This window comes from Bos taurus, chromosome 12, assembly GCF_002263795.3.
Source record: "Bos taurus isolate L1 Dominette 01449 registration number 42190680 breed Hereford chromosome 12, ARS-UCD2.0, whole genome shotgun sequence".
In the NCBI taxonomy this organism is placed as follows: Eukaryota; Metazoa; Chordata; class Mammalia; order Artiodactyla; family Bovidae; genus Bos; species Bos taurus.
In genome coordinates, this window is record NC_037339.1 from 6,494,020 (window position 1) to 6,517,835 (window position 23,816).

Genomic DNA, 23,816 nt, shown 5'->3' on the forward strand with positions numbered 1-23,816 from the left:
TGAAGAAGAACTAAAGAGCCTCTTGATGAAAGTGAAAAAGGAAAGTGAACAAGGTGGCTTGCATTAACATTCAGAAAACTAAGATCATGGCATCTGGTCCCATCATTGTATGGTAAATAGATGGGGAAACAATGGAAGCAGTGACAGACTTTATTGTTTTGGGTTTCAAAATCACTGCAGATGGTGACTGCAGCCCTGAAATTAAAAGACACTTGCTCCTTGGAAGAAAAGCTATGACCAACCTAGACAGTATACTAAACAGTAAGACACAACTTTGTCAACAAAGTTCTGTCTAGTCAAGGTTATGGTTTTTCCAGCAGTCATGTATGGAGGTGAGAGTTGGACTTTAAAGAAAGCTGAGCATTGAATAATTGATGCTTTTGAACTGTGGTGTTGGAGAAAACTCTTGAGAGTCCCTTGGACTGCAAGGAGAATCAACCAGCCCATCATAAAGGAAATCAGTTCTGAATATTCGTTCCTAGGACTGATGCTAAAGTTGAAACTCTGATACTTTGTCCACCTGATGCAAAGAACTGACTCATTTGAAAAGACCCTGATGCTGGTTAAGGTTGAAGGCGGGAGAAGGGGACGACAGAGGATGAGATCGTTGAATGGCATCACCAACTCAATGGACATGAATTTAAGTAAACTCTGGGAGTTGGTGATGGACAGGGAAGCCTGGCTTGCTGCAGTCCATGGGGTCACAAAGAGTCAGACACGACTGAGCAACTGAACTGAACTGATCTGAATATGTATATGGACAACTATATGGTTTTAGAGTTTGCATGATAGAAAAATTGAAAATTTGTCCAAATTATTAAATTAATTCCTTGAATTTTGAGATAAAATATACTTTCCTGTGGTTTGTATTAATATTAAGGACACCAAAAGAATTTTTATATAAATACAACTGTGTCAATCTTTGTGTAGGTTTTACTATAAAAGTAATATCTCTAAGGGATACCCGAACTTCGCTCATTAAATTTCATTATCTTGAACAACTCTTTTAATTATTTGACTTTTAGTTACATCATGTTCCAATAGAAATTATATTATTTTATTTTGATCATATAGAAATTTACTGAAGAAAACAAACAAAATAGTATCTTGTAGAGAATTTGAGTGCCTAGTTATTATCAAAGCAGTGCTTACACACCACTATTTTCAAAATGCAAACTAAAAGCAAAAACAAATGCAAACTTAAAATTTGAACAAACAGTTTGCAAGGGAGGTTCAAGAGACAGAGGATATATATATATATAAAATATCTATTGCTGAATGGCAGAAACCAACATAACTTTAAAGTAGTTACTCTCCAGTTTAACAAAAAATGAACAAATGAATAATTTTAAATTCAGATCATGGAATTGTACCTAAAGAAGCCCATATATAAGAGAGTAGATATACATTGATTTCTAAACATAATAATAAAATGTTTATCTATTCACTTAACTGTGCCAAGAAATGAAATACATGTCAAAATGTCACTGACTACTGAGAAAAATTTCCTATGGATAGGTAAAACTTTCTGGTGATAGCCTGGTTTGAGAAAAGATATAAACATATAATGAAATATTTATATTAAGATATATTTATATTACAATATTTTAAATTTTTGAATATTTATTTAGAAATTTCTTAAGATTTTGTTTTTCTATATGATTTGAGATTTTTTAATTAATTTTTTATATTGAAGGATAATTGCTTTACAAAATTTTGTTTTATGTCAAACCTCAATATGAATCAGCCATAGGTATACATATATCTGTTCACTTTTGAACCTCTCTCCTACCTCCCTTCCCATCCCACCTCTCTAGGTTGATACAGAGGACCTGATTGATTTTTTTTGAGACATACAGAAAATTCCCATTCATTCTCTCTTTTTATATATGATAATGTAGGTTTCCAAGTTACTCTCTCCATACATCTCATCCTCCTCCCCTCTCCCCATGTCCACAAGTCTATTCTCCATGTCTCTTTCTCCATTGCTGCCCTGTAAATCAATTCTTCAGTACCATTTTTCTAGATTCCTTATATATGCATTAGAAAGAAAGAAAGAAGGTGAAGTCGCTCAGTTGTGTCCAACTCTTTGTGATCCCATGGACTGTAGACTCCCAGGGGATTTTCCAGGCAAGAATACTGGAGTAGGTTGGCATTTCCTTCTCCAACATATGCATTAGTATATGATATTTATCTTCCTCTTTCTGACTTACTTAGCTCTGTATAATAGGCTCTAGGTTCATCCACCTCATTAGAACTGATTCAAATGCATTCCTTTTTATGGCTGAATAATATTCCATCATGGCATCTGGTCCCATCGCTTCATGGGAAATAGATGGGGAAACAGTGGAAACAGTGTCAGGCTTTATTTTTGGGGGCTCCAAAATCACTGCAGATGGCGATTGCAGCCATGAAATTAAAAGACACTCACTCCTTGGAAGAAAAGTTATGACCAACCTAAATAGCATATTCAAAATCAGAGACATTACTTTGCCGAAAAAGGGTCCATCTAGTCAAGGCTATGGCTTTTCCAGTGGTCATGTATGGATGTGAGACTTGGACTGTAAAGAAGGTTGAGCACCGAAGAATTGATGCTTTTGAAGTATGGTGATGGAGAAGACTCTTGAGAGTCCCTTGGACTGCAAGGAGATCCAACCAGTCCATTCTAAAGGAGATCAGCCCTGGGATTTCTTTGGAAGGAATGATGCTAAAGCTGAAACTCCAATACTTTGGCCACCTCATGCGAAGAGTTGACTCATTGGAAAAGACTTTGATGCTTGGAGGGATTGGGGGCAGGAGGAGAAAGGGATGACAGAGGATGAGATGGCTGGATGGCATCACCGACTCGATGGATGTGAGTTTGAGTGAACTCCGGGAGTTGGTGATGGACAGGGAGGCCTGGCGTGCTGCGATTCATGGGGTCGCAAAGAGTTGGATATGACTGAGCAACTAAACTGAACTGAACTGAATATTCCACTGTGTGTATGTACCACAGCATCTTCATCCATTCATCTGTTGATGGACATCAAAGTTGCTTCCATGTTGTAGCTATTGTAAAAAGTACTGCAATGAACAATGAGATACATGTGTCTTTTTCAATTTTGGATTCCTCAGGGTATATGCTGAGGAGTGGGATTTCTGGGTCATATGGTGACTTTGTTTCCAGTAAACAAAACCTTTTTTTTAGTAATTGTCATACTGTCTTCCATAGTGGCTGTATCAATTTACATTCCCACCAACAGTGCAAGATCATTCCCTAGTCTCCACACACTCTCCAGCATTTACTGTTTGTGGACATTTTGATGATCACCATTCTGACTGGTGTGAGGTGATAGTAGTTTTGTTTTGCATTTTTCTAATAATGAGTGATGTCGAGTATCTTTTCATGTTCTTGTTAGCCATCTGTATGTCTTCTTTGGAGAAATGTCTGTTTAGGTCTTTTTATCACTTTTTGATTGTGTTTGTTTTTCTGGTATTGAGTAGTATGAGCTGTTTGTATATTTTGGAAATTAATTCTTTGTCAGGTGTTTCATTTGAATTATTTTCTTACATTTCTGAGGGTCATCTTTTCACCTTGCTTTTAGTTTCCTTTGCTGTGCAAAAGCTTTTAAGTTTAATCAGGTCCAAATTGCTTATTTTTGTTTTTATTTCTATTACTCTATGAGGTGGGTCATAAAGGATCTTGCTTTGATTTATGTCATCAAGTGTTCTGTGTATGTTTTCGTCTAAGAGGTTTACAATTTCTGGCTTTATATTTAGGTATTTAATCAATTTTTAATTTATCTTTGTGTATAGTATTGGCTCAGGCGGTAAAATGTCTACCTGCAATGTGGGAGACCTGGGTTCGATCCCTAGGTCCATTTCCTCTGGAGAAGGAAATGGCAACCCACTCCAGTACTCTTGCCTGGAAAATCTCATGGATGGAGCCTGGTAGGTTAAAGTCCATGGGGTCGCAAACAGTTGGACACGACTGAGCAACTTCACTTCTTCATGGTATTAGGAAATGTTCTAACTACATTATTTAACATGAAGTTGTCCAATTTTCCCAGCACCATTATTGAAGAGGCTGTCTTTGACTCATTATATATTCCTGTCTCCTTTGTCAAAATAAGATACCCATAGGTGCATTGGATTATTTCTGGGCTTTCTATCTTGTTTCACTACTCTGTATTTCTCTTTTTGTGCCATTACTATACTATCTTGATGACTGTAGCTTTGTAGTATAATTTGAAGTCATATACATGGTTGACTCCTCCAGTTCCATTCTTCTTTCTGAAGACTGCTTTGGCTATTTGGGGTCTTTTTTGGATCCACATAAATTGTGAAGTTTTTTGATTTACTTCTGTGAAAAATGCCATTGGTAATTTGAGAGTGACCACATTGAAACTGTAGATTGCATTTGGTAGTATAGACATGTTCACAATATTGATTCTTCCTACCCAGGAAGGTGGAATATCTTTCCATCTGTTTATGTTATCTTTGATTTCTTTCATCAGTTCAGTTCAGTCCCTCAGTCGTGTCCAACTGTTAGTGACCCCATGGACTGCAGCACGATAGGATTCCCTGTCCATTACCAACTCCCGAAATTTACTCAAACTCATGTCCATCGAGTTGGTGATGCCATCAAACCCTCTGATCCTCTGTCTTCCCTTTCTCCTGATGAATTCAATCTTTCCCAGTGTAACAGTCTTTTCCAATGAGTCAGTTCGTTACATCTGGTGGCCAGAGTATTGGAGTTTCAGCTTCACAATCAGTCCTTCCAATGAATATTCAGGACTGATTTCTTCTACGATTGACTAGTTGGATCACCTTGCAGTCCAAGGGACTCTCAAGAGTCTTCTCCAACACCACAATTCAAAAGCATCGATACTAAGGGCTCAGCATTCTTTATTGTCCAAATCTCATATTCATACACGACTACTGGAAAAAACAGCTTTGACTAGATGGACCTTTGTTGGTAAAGTAATGTCCTTGTTTTTTAATATGCTGTCTAGGTTGGTCACAGGTTTTCTTCCAAGAAGTAAGGTTTTTTTGTTTTTGTTTTTGTTTTTTTTAATTTCATGGAGTAGCCACCATCTGCAGTGATTTTGCAGCCCCCCAAATAACATCTATCACTATTTCCATTGTTTCCCTATCTATTTGCCTGAAGTGATGGGACCAGATGCCATGATTTTAGTTTTCTGAATGTTGAGTTGTAAGCCAACTTTTTCACTCTCCTCTTTCACTTTCATCAGAGGCTCTTTAGTTTAGTTTAGTTTAGGGTTTTTGGTTTTTTTTTTTTTTCCACTTTCTGACATAAGAGTGTCATCTACCTAACTGAGGTTATTGACATTTCTCCAAGCAATCTTGATTACAGCTTGTGCTTCATCCAGCCCAGCATTTCACATAATGTACTCTGCTATAAGTTAACACTGTTGAAGGCTGGCTTGGGGAATTTTGAGTATTAGTTTGCTAGTGTGTGAGACAAGTGCAATTGTGCAGTAGTTTGAACATTCTTTGACATTGCCATTTTTGGGATTGGAATGAAAACACGTTTTCCAGTCCTGTGGCCACTGCTGAATTTTCCAAATTTTCTGGCATATTCAGTGCATCATATTTTAGGATTTTAAATAGCTCAACTAGAATTCCACTAGCTTTGTTCTGACTGGTGCTTCCTAAGGCCCACTTGACTTTGCATTCCAAGATGTCTTGATCAGATGAGTGATCACACCATCTTAGTTATCTGGGTCATGAGATATTTTCTGTATACTTCTTCTGTGTATTCTTGCCACATCTTCTTAATATTTTCTGCTTCTGTTAGGTCAATACAATTTCTGTACTTTATTGTGCCCATCTTTGCATGAAATGTTCCATGCTATCTCTAATTTTTTTTCAAGAGATATCTAGATTTGCCCTTTCTATTGTTTTCCTCTATTTCTTTGCATTGATTGATGAGGAAGGCTTTCTTATCTCTCCTTGCTATTCTTTGGAACTCTGCATTCATGTGGGTAAATCTTTCCTTTTCTTATTGGCCTTTAGCTTCTCTCCTTTTCTCAGCTCTTTGTTAGGACCCATCAGACAACCAGTTTGCCTTTTTTCAAATTTCTTGGGGATGGTCTTGATCACTGCTTCCTGTACAATGTTATGAACCTCTGTAATAATTCTTCAGGCACTCTGTCTATCAGATCTAGTCTCTTGAATCTACTTGTCATTTCCACTGTATAATCGTAAAAGATTTAATTTAGGTCATACCTCAATGGTCTAGTGGTTTTTCCTACTTTCTTCAATTTAAGTCTGAGTTTGACAATAAGGAGTTCATGATCTGAGCCACAGTCATCTCCTAGTCTTGTTTTTGCTGACTGTATAGGGCTTCTCCATCCTTGGCTGTAAAGAATATAATCAATCTGATTTTGGTCAATACCAAAATCAGATTGATGTCCATGTATGGAGTCTTCTCTTGTGTTATTGGAGGAGGATATTTGTTACAACAGTGCATTCTTCTCACAATAAGCTGGAAATTTCTGAAAGAGATGGGAATACCAGATCACCTAACATGCCTCTTGAGAAATCTGTATGCAGGTCAGGAACCAACAGTTAGAGCAGGACTTGGAACAACAGACTGGTTCCAAATAGGAAAAGGAATACATCAAAACTGTATAATGCCACCCTGATTATTTACCTTATATGCAGAGTACGTCATGGGAAATGCTGGGCTGGAAGAAGCACAAGCTGTAATAAAGATTGCTGGGAGAAATATTAATAACCTCAGAAATGAAGATTACACCACTCTTGTGGCAGAAAGCAAAGAAATAAAAGAGCCTCTTGATGAAAGTGAAAGAGGAGAGTGAAAAAGTTGGCTTAAAGCTCAACTTTCAGAAAACTAAGATCATGCATCCAGTCCCATCACTTCATGGTGAATAGATAGTGAAACAGTAGAAACAGTGGCAGACTTTATTTTTGGGGGGTTCCAAAATCACTGCAGATGGTGACTGCAGCCATGAAATTAAAAGAAGCTTACTCCTTGGAAGGAAAGTTATGACCAACCTAGACAGCATATTAAAAAGCAGAGACATTACTTTGCCAACATAGGTTCGTCTAGTTAAGGCTATGGTTTTTCCAGTAGTCATGTATGGATGTGAGATTTGGACTATAAAGAAAGCTGAGTGCCAAAGAATTGATGCTTTTGAACTGTGGTGTTGGAAAAGACTCTTGAGAGTCTTTTGGACTGCAAGGAGATCTAACCAGTCCATCCTAAAGGAAATAAGTCCTGACTATTCATTGGAAGGATTGATTTTGAAGCTGAAACTCCAATATTTTTGCCACCTGATGAAAAGAGCTCACTCTTTTGAAAAGATCCTGATGCTGGGAAAGATTGAAGGTGGAAGGAGAAGGGGATGACAGATGATTAGACTGTTGGATGGCGTCACCAACTCAATGGACATGAGTTTGAGTAAACTCCGTTAGTTGGTAATGGACAGGGAAGCCTGGCGTGTTCCGGTCCATGGGGTTGCAAGGAGTTGGACGTGACTGAGAGACTGAACTGAACTGAACTGTGCGTTCTCCTGGCAAAACTTTATTAGCCTTTGACTTGCTTCTTTTTGTACTCCAATGCCAAGGTTGCATGTTACTCCAGGTATCTCTTGACTTCCTTCTTTTGCCTTCCCGTCTCCTATAATGAAAAGGACATCTTTTTTGGGTGTTAGTTCTAGAAGGTCTTGTATGTCTTCCTAGAGGTGTTCAACTGCAGCTTCTTCAGCATTACTTGTCGGTGCATAGACTTGGATTACTGTGATATTGAATGTTTTGCCTTTGGAAATGAACAGAGATTATTCTGTTGTATTTAAGTTTGTCTCCAAGTACTGCATTTTGGACTCTTGTTTATCATGATGGCTACTCCATTTCTTCTAAGGTATTCTTGCCTACAGAAGTAGATATAAACATCGTCTGATTTAAATTCACCCATTCCAGTCCATTTTATTTCACTGATTCCTAAAATGTCGATGTTCACTCTTGGCATCTCCTATTTGCCCACTTCCAATATGCCTTGATTTATGGACCTAACATTCCAGGTTCCTATGCAATATTGCTCTTTACAGCATTGGACCTTGCTTCTATCACCAGTCACATCCACAACTGGGTATTGTTTTTGTTTTGGCTCCATTCCTTCATTCTTTCTGGAGTTATTTCTCCACGGATCTCCAGTAGCATATTGGGCACCTACTGACCTGGGGAGTTCCTCTTTCAGTATCCTATCATTTTGCCTTTTCATACTGTTCATGGGGTTCTTAAGGCAAGAATACTGATGTGGTTTGCCATTCCCTTCTCCAGTGACCACATTCTGTCAGACCTTTCCACCATGACCTGCCTATCTTGGATGGCCCCACAGGGCCTTAGTTTCATTGAGTTAGACCAGGCTGTGGTCCTAGTGTGATCAGAGTGGCTAGTTTTCTGTGATTATGGTTTCAGTATGTCTGCCCTCTGATGTTCTCTTGCAACACCTACAATCTTACTTGCATTTCTCTTACCTTGGATGTGGAGTATCTCTTCATGGCTGCTCCAGCAAAGCACAGCCGCTGCTCCTTACCTTGGACGAGGGGTGTCTCCTCACTGCCGCCCCTCCTGACCTTGAACGTGGAGTAGCTCCTCTAGGCCCTCCTGCACCCGTGCAGCCACTGTTCCTTGGATGTGGGGTTGCTCCTCTCCTCCGCCGCCCCTGACCTCAGACGTGGGGTAGCTCCTCCCGGCCATACTACCGCACAATTGCACTCATCTCACGCACTAGTATAGTAATGCTCAAAATTCTGCAAGTCAGGCTTCAGCAATATGTGAACCGTGTACTTCCAGATATTTAAACTCGTTTTAGAAAAGGCAGAGGAACCAGAGTTCAAATTGCCAACATCAGCTGGATCATCGAAAAAGCAAGAGAGTTCTAGATAAACATCTATTTCTGTTTTATTGATTATGCCAAAGCCTTTGACTGTGTGGATCACAATAAACTATGGATAATTCTGAAGGAGATGGGGATACCAGACTACCTGACCTGCCTCTTGAGACCAACTGACTTGTATGCAGGTCAGGAAGCAACAGTTAGAACTGGACATGGAAAAACAGACTGGTTCCAAATAGGAAAAGGAGTACATCAGGGTTGTATACTGTCATCCTGCTTATTTAACTTATATGCAGAGTACATCATGAGAAACTCTGGGCTGGAGGAAGCACAAGCTGGAATCAAGATTGCCGGGAGAAATATCAATAACCTCATACATGCGGATGACGCCACCCTTATGGCAGAAAGTGAAGAAGAACTAAAGAGTCTCTTGAAGAAAGTGAAAGAGGAGAGTGAAAAAGTTGGCTTAAAGCTCAACATTCAGAAAACAAAGATCATGGCATCCAGTCCCATCACTTCATGGGAAATAGATGGGGAAACAGTGACTGACTTTACATTTTGGGGCTCCAAATTCACTGCAAATTGTGGCTAAAGCCATGAAATTAAAAGATGCTTACTCCTTGGAAGAAAAGTTATGACCAACTTAGACAGCATATTAAAAAACAGAGACATTACTTTGCCAACAAAGGTCTGTCTAGTCTAAGCTATGGCTTTTCAAGGATGTAAGAGTTGGACTATAAAGAAAGCTGAGTGCTGAAGCATTGATGCTTTTGAACTGTGGTGTTGGAGAAGACTCTTGAGAGTCCCTTGGACTGCAAGGAGATCCAACCAGTCCATCCTAAAGGAGATCAGTCCTGGGTGTTCATTGGAAGGACTGATGTTGAAGCTGAAACTCCAGTACTTTGGCCACATGATGTGAAGAACTGACTCATTTGAAAAGACCCTGATGCTGGGAAAGATTGAGGGCGGGAGGAGAAGGGGACAACAGAGGATGAGATGGTTGGATGGCATCACTGACTCAATGGACATGGGTTTGGGTGGACTCAGGGAGTTGGTGATGGACAGGGAGGCCTGGCGTGCTGAAGTTCATGGGGTCTCGAAGAGTCGGGCATGACTGAGTGACTGAACTGACCTGATGGTAATTAAATTGATTCACAATTCATTATAAAAGTGAAAGTGAAAATCACTCAGTCATATCTGACTCTCTCTGACCCCAAGGACTATACAGTCCATGGAATTCTCCAGGCAAGAATGCCAGAGTAGGTAGCCTTTCCCTTCTCCAGGGGATCTTCCCAACCCAGGGACTGAACCCAGGTCTCCTCCATTGAAGACGGATTCTATACTAACTGAGCTATAAGGGAAGCCCCTCATAATAAAATTATCAATATAAACCAAATGTATGTATTATATTATTACTTGTTCAGGCTTTTGCTAGCAATGAATATGCATTAGTTTGTGATTATAATGCTACTGCCTATTCCACTTTGAGCTACTATAAATAATTTCCAGTAATTTTTTTCTGTGTTCTTCTTAATCAATCCACAAATAAAATTTAGTTTACCAGAATTCAAGTGACAGCATGAAAACAATAGTCAGTCAGAGGCCAACCTTCCTTTTATGGAAGACTCTGCCTTATCTTTTGAAACTTACTACATGTATTACTTCTTTGAACTTTTTCTTGAATACCTATATATTTATTCAATGAGCTTATGATCCATTTTTATCCACATTCAAAACAGTTATCTCATAGAACTTACCACATTATCTTGTAAATATTCTTAGGTAGGAAGCAGTTAATATAAGCAGCATGGGGTGGTGGAGGCAAAAAAGATTCAAGCTGATCTCTGAACTCTACCCCAGACTCGCTCTGGTGGGGCCCAGAAGAGCTCACAGATACGATACAAAATAGCCACAGAGACTTTTCTAATTCTGGCACTTGAGCCCTTGATGCACAGCTGTGTCCTCAAGTGACCTTAGATAGCTGGGAGCCCATTAAGGGTTCAAAAGTACTCTGTACATAACATACATTTGATTATAACTGAGCTATGGGAAAGACACACACAATAGAGCCTGTGCCACGTGCTCAGTTGTGTCCAACTCTTTGCCACCCCCTGGACTGTAGCCTGCAAAGATCCTCTGTCCATGGAATTTTCTAGGCAAAAATACTGTAGAGGGTTTCCATTTCTTCCTTCAGAGGATCTTTTTGAACAAAGGATTGAACCCGTATCTCCTGTGTCTTCTGCATTACTGATGGATTCTTTACCCACTGAGCCATCAGGGAAGTCCAATAACTTGCAACTGTCAGTCTAGGTCCACCTAGATTAATATGTAAATTTCTGTCTTGGAAACCCTGTACCTAATCATTCCAGTCCTGTTGCCTCTCCTGGTTTGGCCCACCTCTATCTTAAGGTGTTCTTTCCATTCTTTCTTCAATAAGTTTGTTTTTACCACAGTTAAAACCTCAGATTCTGCTTTGGGTCCTTACCAAGAACTGAGGCCCACAAGGAAGGGTCTTCTCAACTCTCCCTATCTGGTAACAACATTAAAGAAACAGTTAACACGTGTACCCCAATGTTCATCGCAGCACTGTTTATAATAGCCAAGACATGGAAGCAACCTAGATGTCCCTCAGCAGATGAATGGATAAGAGAGCTGTGGTACATATACTCAATGGAGTATTACTCAGCCACTAAAAAGAATACATTTGAATCAGTTCTAATGAGGTGGATGAAACTGGAGCCAATTATACAGAGTGAAGTAAGCCAGAAAGAAAAACACCAATACAGTATACTAACACATATATATGGAATTTAGAAAGATGGTAATGATAACCCTGTATGCAAGACAGCAAAAGACACACAGATGTATAGAACAGTCTTTTGGACTCTGTGGGAGAGGGAGGGGTGGTGATTTGGGAGAATGGCATTGAAACATGTATAATATCATATAAGAAATGAATCGCCAGTCCAGGTTCGATGCAGGATACAGGAAGCTTGGGGCTGGTGCACTGGGATGACCCAGAGTGATGGTATGGGGAGGGAGGTGGGAGGGGGGTTCAGGATGGGGAACACGTGTACACCGTGGCAGATTCATGTTGATTTGTGGCAAAACCAATAGAATATTGTAAATTTAAAAAAAAATTAAAAATTAAAAAGTTTCAAAAAAATTATTACCTTAATAAAGAGTAAATTACTAGTAAAAAAAAAAAAATAAACAGTTTACCTCATCCTCTCCTAGATGCTGAAAATCATGACAATTATACATTCATACTTTTGTATTCTTAAAAGCAAGTGTAGACACATATAGAATGGGTGTGAAAGATGTTTTTTAGAATAAATGTAATGAAAGAAGATTTATGCAGAAATGTTGTGAATCCTGTTTCTTGGTGGTATAAAGTTGAAGTCCATATCAACATATTAAGAAATGTATAAGTCCTGGTGTCATGAACACAAACCAAAAAAAAAAAAAAGATAAAGTCCTGTAACAAATAGGATAAAGTCCAACATAGATAACATGAAGGAGTTTCTGGTTAATTTTAGCAACTTTAACCTGTTCTTTGAGACAAACAAATCACTGCTTGATTTTAGGTATCTAATCACGGTTACAAAATACATAAGAGGTCATGTATCCAGAAAATTCCATTACTTTTAAACAAACTTCTATAGTGAAACCTAAAATGTGAAACAATCCTACAAGACTTTTGGACTTTAAGACAGATGAGGAAATTGTAGCATAGGTTGGTTGATGTCTGATATCTCTCTTCACCTCCAAGCAAACTGAGTATCCTAGGGAAAGGATTTTGAAAATCAGTGAATGTCTAGGATCCCAATATTAAAGATTACATATGAGAAACTAAGATACTTATAATTTAAGTGACTACCTATTTCAAGCTCAAGCCATTGCTATTTGAAAATGAAAGATTGAACCATATCCAAAAAACAAATGCTTTATATTATAGCTACTTAAATATTTTTCCATAGAATTTAAAAGTACACATAGCAATAGAAACCATACAAAATAAAACATAGAAAAAATAATCAAAATATTAATAATCATCATGTTATTATAAATTATTAAAATAAATTATTTATTATTAATATTAATTTAGTTATTAATATTAATTTAGTTATTAATACATTAATTTCAGGAGATATTGAAGTGGTTTCATACACAGGTAAATGAAATCCTAAAAGTAGAGAGAAAATGATCATATAAAATATTACAATAAAATATCTAAAAAATTTCCAAACAATGAAAATTATATACTCATCCATTCAAGGAGTTAATTGAAAATTTAGGACAACAAACATGAATAAAACTACACAAGGCCACAAAATAATCAAATTGCTCAAGGCTAGTGATAAAGAAAAAAATAGTAAAAGCAACAAGTGCTGTGTGGATGAGTGGGCAGTACATTATTCATAGAAAAAAAAAAGAGAGAGAGAGAAACAGAGACAAAAAAATTCTGTCAGAAACAATGAACAGAAGCTAGTGTAATTAAAATAACGAAAAGAGAACAATATAAAACAACATAAAGCAAAAAGAAAAGAACAAAAAACACTGCAACTCAAACTTCTATCCCGGGCAAAACTATCTTTCAAATATGTAGTCAAGTGTTCAAAAACAAAGCAAAACAAAACAACCACAGCATCGTCAAATAATAACACAAAAAAATGAGGTGAAATATAGATATTTTTCAGACATACAAAGACTGAAATAATTCATCACCAGCAGGCACACTACATGAAATGCTAAAGGAACAGTTCTTCATGCAGAAAGGATATAATCCCAGAAACACATATAAATCTACACAAAAGGATGAATAGCAGAAGATATGCAGCTGATTGCTATTGATAGTAAAATTTGAGATATGATAGATATCTTTGAATAAATGAAGCAACTCCGGTATTTCTTATAAAAGAATGCAATGTTATATATAGCTGAGTTTTTAGTTGTAGAGCAGAAATTAAACATAACATTGTAAAGCAACTATGCTTCTTTTTTTTTTTTTTTTAGAAAAAATCACTGTTACAGAATTCAATAGTAAATGCAACTGTAAAAGGCAGAAATTTAAGTTGCAGATTTACATAACTCTTCAAAATACACATGTAAAAAATATGTACTATAAAGAGGTCAGAGTGAAACATAAGAATATTCCTAAATAGTTGTACAAATATTTGTGATACCCTTTAGTTAAAGGAGATCTCTTATTTATGAGAGGTCTTATGATTACAAGTATTCTAGTTCTTCATATATCTAACAATAGACATACATATTCATTTTAATAATGCAAAGAAAATTATACTGAAAGTTTCAATAATTTGTAAATTATCTAAAGTTCTAATCCAGTATTATGTATTTACCTGTGAAATGTCAAATATAATGAAGACAATGTCAGCAGTTTTTATGGAAAAATCATTATGTTTTAATCATCAGGGTTCACATACTTGTTTAACAGCTAAATTTATGAAAGTAGAATTAAATCATAGTTTTGAAATGTGGAACCTTAAAATGATTTATTAAATTTTTTGTAATGTAGAACTTTCTGATGGTGAAAAAATTAGCATATGTGGGGCTTTAAACATTTTCCAAAGTGTATATATTATCTGACTTAACTGTACTAAGAGGGAAAAAAAATTATCTTTCCCCATTATATTGGTCAAAATATAGAAATTAAGTTAGCTTCCTAGTGTTTACTATTGACTTAATGCTGCCAAAAGTACAGAATGGAACAAAACAAAATTTAGAACCAAGAGATATTTTTCTCATTTAAAGTTAAGGAAACGCATGAACTTCTCAGTTAGCTGGTTTAGAGGTAGCAAATAAAGCATTGTGTTTTATCTGCAGCCTAAAATAACACCATACTTCCCATATTCCCTTTCGTTTAGGTTATGTCCACCTTTCTGTGTGTGAGTCAGTGGAAGGTTAAGAAAAAAAAAAAAGATGTAAAACATAAAACATATGTTTTCCTAAAATATATGTTTTCCCTTCCTAAAACAAAAAATTTACCAGAACTAATCCTCTGTCTTCCAGTATTAGACCGTTAGCTACTGATAGCAGAACAGACATTGAATCTGCATGTAAAACATCTACACCACACCATCAAGTAAGTGAGAATTAAGTTGATGCCCAGAGGCTTAGATTTCAAGTTGATCTTCTGTTCTAGCTGGAATTACTCTCATATACACAGATATTGTTCTTTGAAGTGGAGCACTTCCAAAGAGTAACTTAAAATGTGTGGCATAAATTTAGGAATTTGATGATAAGAATATTGATAGGAGATACTGCTTAAGCATTACAAAACATTTGGGAAAAAGGATTTCTGTGATAATTTGAAAGACATGCAATGTGTCCATCGATCCTCTGACTTTCTGGGAAGTGACTCGAAAACAGATTATTAGGCGTGGGTGTGATTTGTTAACAGGTAGTTTAGACCATGATTAAATAAAAAAGATAATTTCAGGCAAGAAATTGTTGGTTTTCAAGCTGAAACAAAAAGGAATAAAATCTAGTCTTTAATGGGTTAGAAAAGCCTCTTGCAAAAATACAAAATACACATGGAAAGATTTAGCTTTGCAGGAAACATTTAAATTAAAGGTGAAATTTTAAAAGTTGACCCAGGCAGGAGCCTGCTATGTCCCCCTTTGCCTGCAAAGTAATGAGCTATCCTTTTTTACTCTCCCTTCCCTCCAAAAAACAAGCTACTCTTAATGGCTTCAAGACAATTTCTTCAAGTTGAGACAAAGAGGCATTTTAATGCATAAACAAAAAAATAAATTAGGCTTAAGATGTATATTTGGAGGAGAACTTTGACTGTAACTATTGATGCAAAGAAATGATTGGAAGTTAGCAAGACCTGAGGCTTAAGGTATCAGGTTGTATTAGAATTTATGCTAGGTATTCCTCATCTGTGAAAGCATATTAAGCATTCTGAGTGACTGCCCTGTGAATTCCAGTCTGCTCTATACATTGTGCATACTTCCTTTCTCCAATAGCATTGAGTTTGCTTGCCCAGTAGAATATGAATGAACATGAATATGCCATATAGAAGCAAAAACTTTAAAAGTCATTGTACATTCCAATCAACTTTCTTGTTGTTCTGCCATGAGAAAACGTTGTCTAAAATTGAAACGGCTCCAAAAGGCTTGATCCAGAATGAAGAAACGTGGACCATGTATGAAGAAAAGTGAAGTTGACCCAAAGCTTATTCATAGCCTGGAGCTAAACACAGATGTTTCTGACACATGTTCAAAATGTAATGTGACCAAAAATAAACATATGTTGATGCTAAAAGTCATTGATATTTTAAAGGCTGTTTTGTATCACAGCAAAATCAAGAAAAAACAAATAACATAAATTCTAAATTTTAGTAGATTTTCTTTTCAAAGAGATAATCTCTCTCTTTTTTTTCTTTCTGAGCTCTAAAATAAAATACTATCCTTAAAATATCATTGCAACAAGTTTATAGATCTTAATGACACCAAGTCCCTATCACTTTCATCAATTAAAACAATTGTATCAGATTTCTTCTGAGAAACAAAGAATATGTTATAAGATTTATTTTTTAATGAGATTCATTATAAGAATAATTTTATGTGATAATGAAGATTAAAAAGTCCACAATTTACCTCTAGCAAGCCCTTTGCCTGCCCTTACACAATGGTGTAATTAAATAGTGCTATAATTCAATCCTAGTTCAAAGCCTGAAGAACTAGAGGAACTATTGGTGAGTCAAGTTCCAGTTCAAGTCCAAAGGCTTGAGAACTGGGGGTGTTGGTGGTTGGGGGTCAGGGGTAATATTGCAAGTCCTGGTCAGAGTCTGAAGGCCCAGGAACAAGGAAAGCTGATATCAGATAGCAGAAGGTGAATGTTGAAACATAGTGCAAATTAGTCTTCCTCTGCCTTTTTGTTGTATTCAGACCTAAAATGGATTAGATGATGCCATCCACATTGATGAGGGTAATCTTTTCTACTCAGTCTGCCCATTTAAATGCTAATCTCTTTTGGAAAATCCTAAAATATATGCAGAAATAATGTTTAACCAGCTCTCTGAGCATTTCCTGACTCAATAAAGTTGATACTGAAAATTAACTCTCAGACCAAAGTAGCCTAATAAGCAAGGAAGACTCATCTAGAATGCAGGCAGAATAAGTGAACATTCTTTCAAAGAATAAACTAAAAATAAAATTCAGGGGTTCCTGTTATTGTTAAAGCAAATTATTGTTAAAATTCCTGTCAATGACAAATCAAATATCCCATTCTGTCTTTCTAATACAATTTTTTTGGGGGGAGTATGATAAAATCGGGGCTTATCTGGTGGCTCAGTGGTAAAAGAATATTCTTGCAATGCAGGAGCCATAGGAGACAAGGGTTCAATCCCTGGGTAGGAAAGGTCTCCTGGAGAAGAGCATGGAAACCCACTCCAGTATTCTTGTCTGGAGAATCCCATGGACAGAGGAGCCTGGCAGGCTACAGACCATAGGGTTGCAAAGAGTTGGACACAACTGAGCAACTTAGCATGCATGTACATGGCAAAATGGTTATTTTACCTGTTCTCTACCATTGCCTATTAGTAGCAACATATTTTATTCTTTAAAGTAGGCATTGATAAACTTTTTGTACAAGGCTAAATATTAAATATTTTAGGTTTGGAGGCCATAAAATCTCTGTAAGAACTATTCCATCCTACTCACATCTGTCATTGTAGCTTTGAAAGTAATCATAGTCAACTCGTAAACAAATGAGTGTAGCTGGGTTCCTATTAAACTTTATTTTTTAAAAAATAAAGCAGTCAGCTGGACCATAGGCCATATTCTGAAGACCTTTGCTTTTCAATAACAGGTTATGAAAGTCATGCATAAGACTGATGGAAAGGACTGCACTTAATGTGGAAATACTGGACAAGCAGTGGGTGATTGCGCTTTTAGTATTGCTATTGGATGATGGGCAGGGAGTGCTTTCTTTGTGGCTCAGTGGTAAAGAACCTATCTACCAAAGTGGGAGATGTGGGGTCAGTCCCTGATCTGGGAATATCCCCTGGAGAAGGAAATGGCAACCCACTTCTATTATCATGTCTGGGAAATTCCATGGACAGAAAGCCTGGCAGGTTACAGTCCATGGGGTCACAAAGAGTCAAACACAACTTAATGGCTGAAGAACAACAAGGAGGGTGGAGTGTGTTTTTTGAGAGTGGAGAGTGACCAGAACAACAAAATATGGCAAAGATTGTTTCTGAATCTATAATCCCACTTCTTTCATCTATGTGAGGGTGTACAGTGGAGTTTCTTATTCTTAGATATGGTCAAGAATTCAGTTACACGGCTTATTGTGATTTGAGAGTTATCAGATTAGAAGTCAATGTTATCTTAGATAATTTAGATTTATAAAATTTAATTTAAATTTAATAAAAAGATTTAATAAAAAAAAGATTTCTATTACTTATGTCTTGAACTGAATACTGTTCAGGTCAATATAATAGTATCAGTCTTGTTGAAGTATTTGAGTATGCATTTTATTGTCAAATATGTTCTTCAGATAATTTCTGTGAACATTTTAGGTAATAGAAGTACATTGAGTAGAAAGATAAGGGTAATTGTGTAAAGCCCAGAAAACAGCTTTCCTCCATATCCATGTCTATTTTGGAGCAAAGAGTGATAATTGAGTATAATGAAGCACACAAGTGATTCTATTCTTAGGTAAATTGCTTTTAGAATTATATATTGCACAAAGGTTCATTAAGGTTTAGTAGATTAAGACATTTCCAAATTCAGAGAAACAGCTCTTATTTCCAAGACAAATCTGATTCTGTATGGTTCTAAAATCCTTATCATTTCTATAGTTCCCTAGTAAGACCATCATGAAATATTATGGCTAGATTCTATGTAAGAAAAAGTAAATAACACATAGTACATGTCAATCTGGAAAGAATTTGGGTAATTAAAAACAAAAAAACAGTGAACTTCAAACTGTAGCACTTTCTTCATGATGGTATTTTTTGAATAAGTAATCTCAGCATTTTGGCTTAAGATTTGGGAAATTCCAAAATTGTCTTGAATAATGTCAAAAGAGAATGAATTATATACTTGATATCCTGACTAAAAACCTGTTTGACCAAAAAAGAATAGACTATAGACCACAGAGCTTTATCTACTTCTTTACTTGCTAACCTGTGGATTTTCCCAAACAAATATTTATATGTTTCAACCAAGCCTGTACAATGCAGTTGAGTTGAGACTTAACTTCATTTTGCCCATGTTGATGTAACCTGAGCTTTTTAGAATAATACAGCTTAGCTGGAGGGCAACATCTCCAGAACTGGGCTTCAAGTTCAGATAATTATTTATAATTACATCTTTTTTACATAATTTCAAAGAGAATGTTATTGCCAATAAAATACCTTAAAAGGACTTTAAAGATAAAATAACAGTTTAGTGTTTCTGAAGTATAAAATATTTGAAAAGTGAAGATAATGAATTATGCAAAATAACAAATTATTATTTAAATTGACTATATTCTTTGGCATTGACTTGCTCAGAGTAGGAAAGGTAAATAATTTTTGTCAATTTCATATTTTATTTGACAGAACATTTTGCATTGTAACCATTAACTCCTAAAACACATTAAGCATTTGGATAAGACATGATGTGGTAAAAGATATGGAAGTTTTCGTTTCTGGATTTTTGGTAAATTTTAGCTATAACTTGTCATTACAATCTTCATAGTATTTTGAACAGTCCAATAGTTTTGATAACTACATTTTCAAATAAATAATATTTCTGATTCTGTTTGTGACTTTTATAGTTCAGAAGCAGAAAACAGTTCTTGTTCTGAAACCAAAACATTTTACAGTCTTTAGCTCTGTAATAATTTTAACAATTTGTTGTTTTCATTTCTTCCTTTTTTCCTCTCTTCATTCTTTACTTTTCCTTCCTCCTTTTTAAAAATATTCTTGCTTTTCCTTTTAAAAAAAACTTAATCTCTTTTACTAAAAGTATCAGCCTTGCTTTTATCATTTGGCTACATTCTTTGGTCTTCTAGGAGGCAAGAGCATTTCTTCTACAGTTTCTCATATAGTCATTATGAGATTAAGCTCTTTCACATCATCATATCCCTACACCCTGTGCATGTCTCAGTCTGGATGGAATCTGATCTTTTGGCCACTTATTGTCCTAAGGAAGGCATGTCTGCCAGAAAGTCAAGATACTTATCAGACACTTACCTTAAAATAATTCATGACAGCCCGTCTACTTATTGAAGGCTTACACTACAACAACTTGTAAGTCCTTAAAGACCATCTTTTCTTCTTATATCAGAATCAACAATAATTCCCACCAAGTTGAACTTTCTTATAAAACAAAAAGAGCCTCACAGATTTAGAGAACAAATTTATGATTGCCAAGGGAAAGACAGGGTGTGTGTGGAAGGACAGCAAGAGTTTGGGATGGACATGTACACACTGCTGTATTTAAAATAGATAACCAACAATAAATTATTGCATAGCACATGGAACTTCAGTTCAGCTCAGTTCAGTCGCTCAGTTGTGTCTGACACTTTGCAACCCCATGAATCGCAGCACGCCAGGCCTCCCTACAGCTCCCAGAGTTCACTGAGACTCACGTCCATCGCATAGGTGATGCCATCCAGCCATCTCATCCTCTGTCATCCCCTTCTCCTCCTGTCCCCAATCCCTCCCAGTGTCAGAGTCTTTTCCAATGAGTCAACACTTCGCATGAGGTGGCCAAAGTACTGGAGTTTCAGCTTTAGCATCATTCCTTCCAAAGAAATTCCAGGGCTGATCTCCTTCAGAATGGACTGGTTGGATCTCCTTGCAGTCCAAGGGACTCTCAAGAGTCTTCTCCAACACCACAGTTCAAAAGCATCAATTCTTTGGCGCTCAGCTTTCTTCACAGTCCAACTCTCACATCCATACATGACCACAGGAAAAACCATAGCCTTGACTAGATGGACCTTTGTTGGCAAAGTAATGTCTCTGCTTTTGAATATGCTATCTAGGTTGGTATTAACTTTCCTTCCAAGGAGTAAGTGTCTTTTAATTTCATGGCTGCAGTCATGATCTGCAATGATTTTGGAGCCCAAAAACATAAAGCCTGACACTGTTTCCACTGTTTCCCCATCTATTTCCCCTTAACTTGGCTCAATGTAATTTGGCAGCCTGGATGGGAGGGGAGTTAAGGGGAGAATGGATATGTATATCTCTATATATGTATGTGGCTGAGTCCCTTCTCTATTCACCTGAAACTATCACAACAATGTTTATTGATCAGATATACCCCCATACAATATAAAAATTAAAAGAAAAAACAATCCCCACCAGGCAACTTAAAAACATTATGGCTTCTTGCCATTATAAGATATTTTCCCACTTTCCCAGAATATTCTTTCAGTTTTACCAGAATCTGTCTCTAGAATTACTTAATTTTTAAGATAATTCAAGCAAGCATGTTTTATTTGCAGAATGAATCTACACACACGCACACACACACATATACAGTCACATAAAGAGAGAGATGTTTAGAAAAAATTAATTCATTATTGGTGATACTATTATTATTGATTAAATCTTTAAATTTATTTTTTAATTGCATTTAGTTTTTTTGGAAGGAGCATGTTTAGCTCATATTCACTGAACTTTTTGTAATTAAGTAGCAGTTTAAAAATCAAAAACATCTAAAGAGTGTTTAAATCTACAGTGTTTTGTATTTGGTTTCAATTTTCATGGATATATGAAACCTAGTAGATTTCCTATCTGCATACATTTCCAGCAGCTATTGGGTTTCTAAGGACAAAAATTATAAGTAATTTCCTTCAATTTTATATTCAGAGAGATTAGTACTGGTTACATAATGTGCAGGCTATAACTAAATAATAATTATCTATAAAAATTAATAGATTATTAAAATTACTTTGGCTTTTAGAGATTCTTTGAATTTTATATAACATATTGAATGTAGATAATTTATTTAGGTATATGTCTTTTTAATATGAGTAATAAATTAGAATGCATTTTCTAAGATAAATATCTAATTATATACAGCATACAGAGTTTTCATTAAATATTTTTTTCTATTTTGCTTTGATAAAGATAAATATAACCTTACACTTATTCTAATAATTTGCATAATATTGCTGATATTTTGCAATAAACCAGAAGGGGTTTCCATTAAAAAATGTGTTTTTTTTTTTAAAGGACTTATTTCAGTTACAGTTTTTGATTTCTGTTGTGCTCTGCTTAGTTGCTCCCTCATGTGTGACTCTGTGTGACCCCATGGACTGTAGCCCACCAGGCTTCTCTGTCAAGGATTCTCTAGAAAAGAGTGGAGTGAGTTACCATGCCCTCCTCCAAGGGGTCTTTCCAACCCCTGAAATAAATCCCACACTGCAGGATTCTTTACCATGTGAAACACCAGGAAAGTCTAAGAACACTGGGGTGGGTAGCCTATCCCTTCTCCAGGGGATCATCCCCACCCAGGAATAAAACTGGGGTCTCCTACATTGCAGGTGGATTCTTTACCAGCAAAGCTACTGAGAAAGTAAATTCCTAGGCAGGTTGATAAGAAGTCTGGCGTGCCTGAGGAAGAGAAAGGGCTCTGGGGTTCTTGAAGAGGAGATAGGGGACTGGAAATTAAAGAAGAAAAAAGGGAAAACTTTTTCTTCCTTTTTTTTCCCCTGCATTCCTTAATTTTAGTAACATAAAAGCACAGAACCGATGATTACACAACAAACAACTCAATTTAAACTAAATACTAAAGACTATTTCATCCAATTCCTAAGAAAGGCAATGCCAAAGAATGCTCGAACTACTGCACAATTTACTCATCTCAGATGACTGTAAAGTAATGCCCCAAATTCTGCAAGCCAGGCTTCAACAATAGGTGAATCGTGAACCTTCAGTTGTTAAAGTTGGTTTTAGAAAAGGCAGAGGAACCAGAGATCAAATTGTAAAAATCAGCTGGATCATCAAAAAAGGAAGAGAGTTCCAGAAAAACATCTATGTCTGCTTTATTGACCATGGCAAAGCATTTGACTGTGTGGATTACAATAAACTTTGAAAAATTCTTCAAGGGATGGAAATACCAGACCACCTGACCTGCCTCTTGAGAAATCTGTATGCAGGACAGGAAGCAACAGTTAGAATAGGACATGGAACAACAGACTGGTTCTTAATAGGAAAAGGAGTACGTCAAGGCTGTATATTGTTACCCTGCTTATTTAATTTATATGCAGAGTACATCGTGAGAAACGTCTTTCCAGCAGTCATGTGTGGATGTGAGGGTTGGACTATAAAGCATGTTGAGTGCTGAAGAATTGTTGCTTTTGAACTGTGGTGGTGGAGAAGACACTTGAGAGTCCCTTGGACTGCAAGGAGGTCCAACCAGTCCATCTAAAAGGAGATCAGTCCTGGCTGTTCATTGGAAGGACTGATGCTTCTGAAACTCCAATACTTTGGCCACCTGATGCAAAGAGCTGACTCATGAGAAAAGACTCTGATGCTGGGAAGGATTGGGGGCAGGAGGAGAAGGGGATGACAGAGGATGAGATGGTTGGATGGCATCACCAACTCAATGGACATGAGTTTGAGTAAACTCCGGGAGTTGGTGATGGACAGGGAGGCCTGGCGTGTTGCGATTGATGGGGTCGCAAAGAGTCAGACACGACTGAGTGACTGAACTGAACTGAAGTATTATGTAACAACAATGTCTCTTGCTTGAGTACAGTTTCTCCTTCCTGAAAACCTTCTGACTAATCCTGTCATCTTAAAATGTAAAATGTAGGAGTGGGTCTAGTAGGATCATTACAACATTGAGACATTCTTTTGATTTACTGTAATAACCAATTAAAAATGATATAATTCCCTTGCTAAGACTACAGAGTGGGACACTCTCCATGCTCCTTCTGATGTTTGTGTTATAAATTTTCTCTGTTCCTTTCC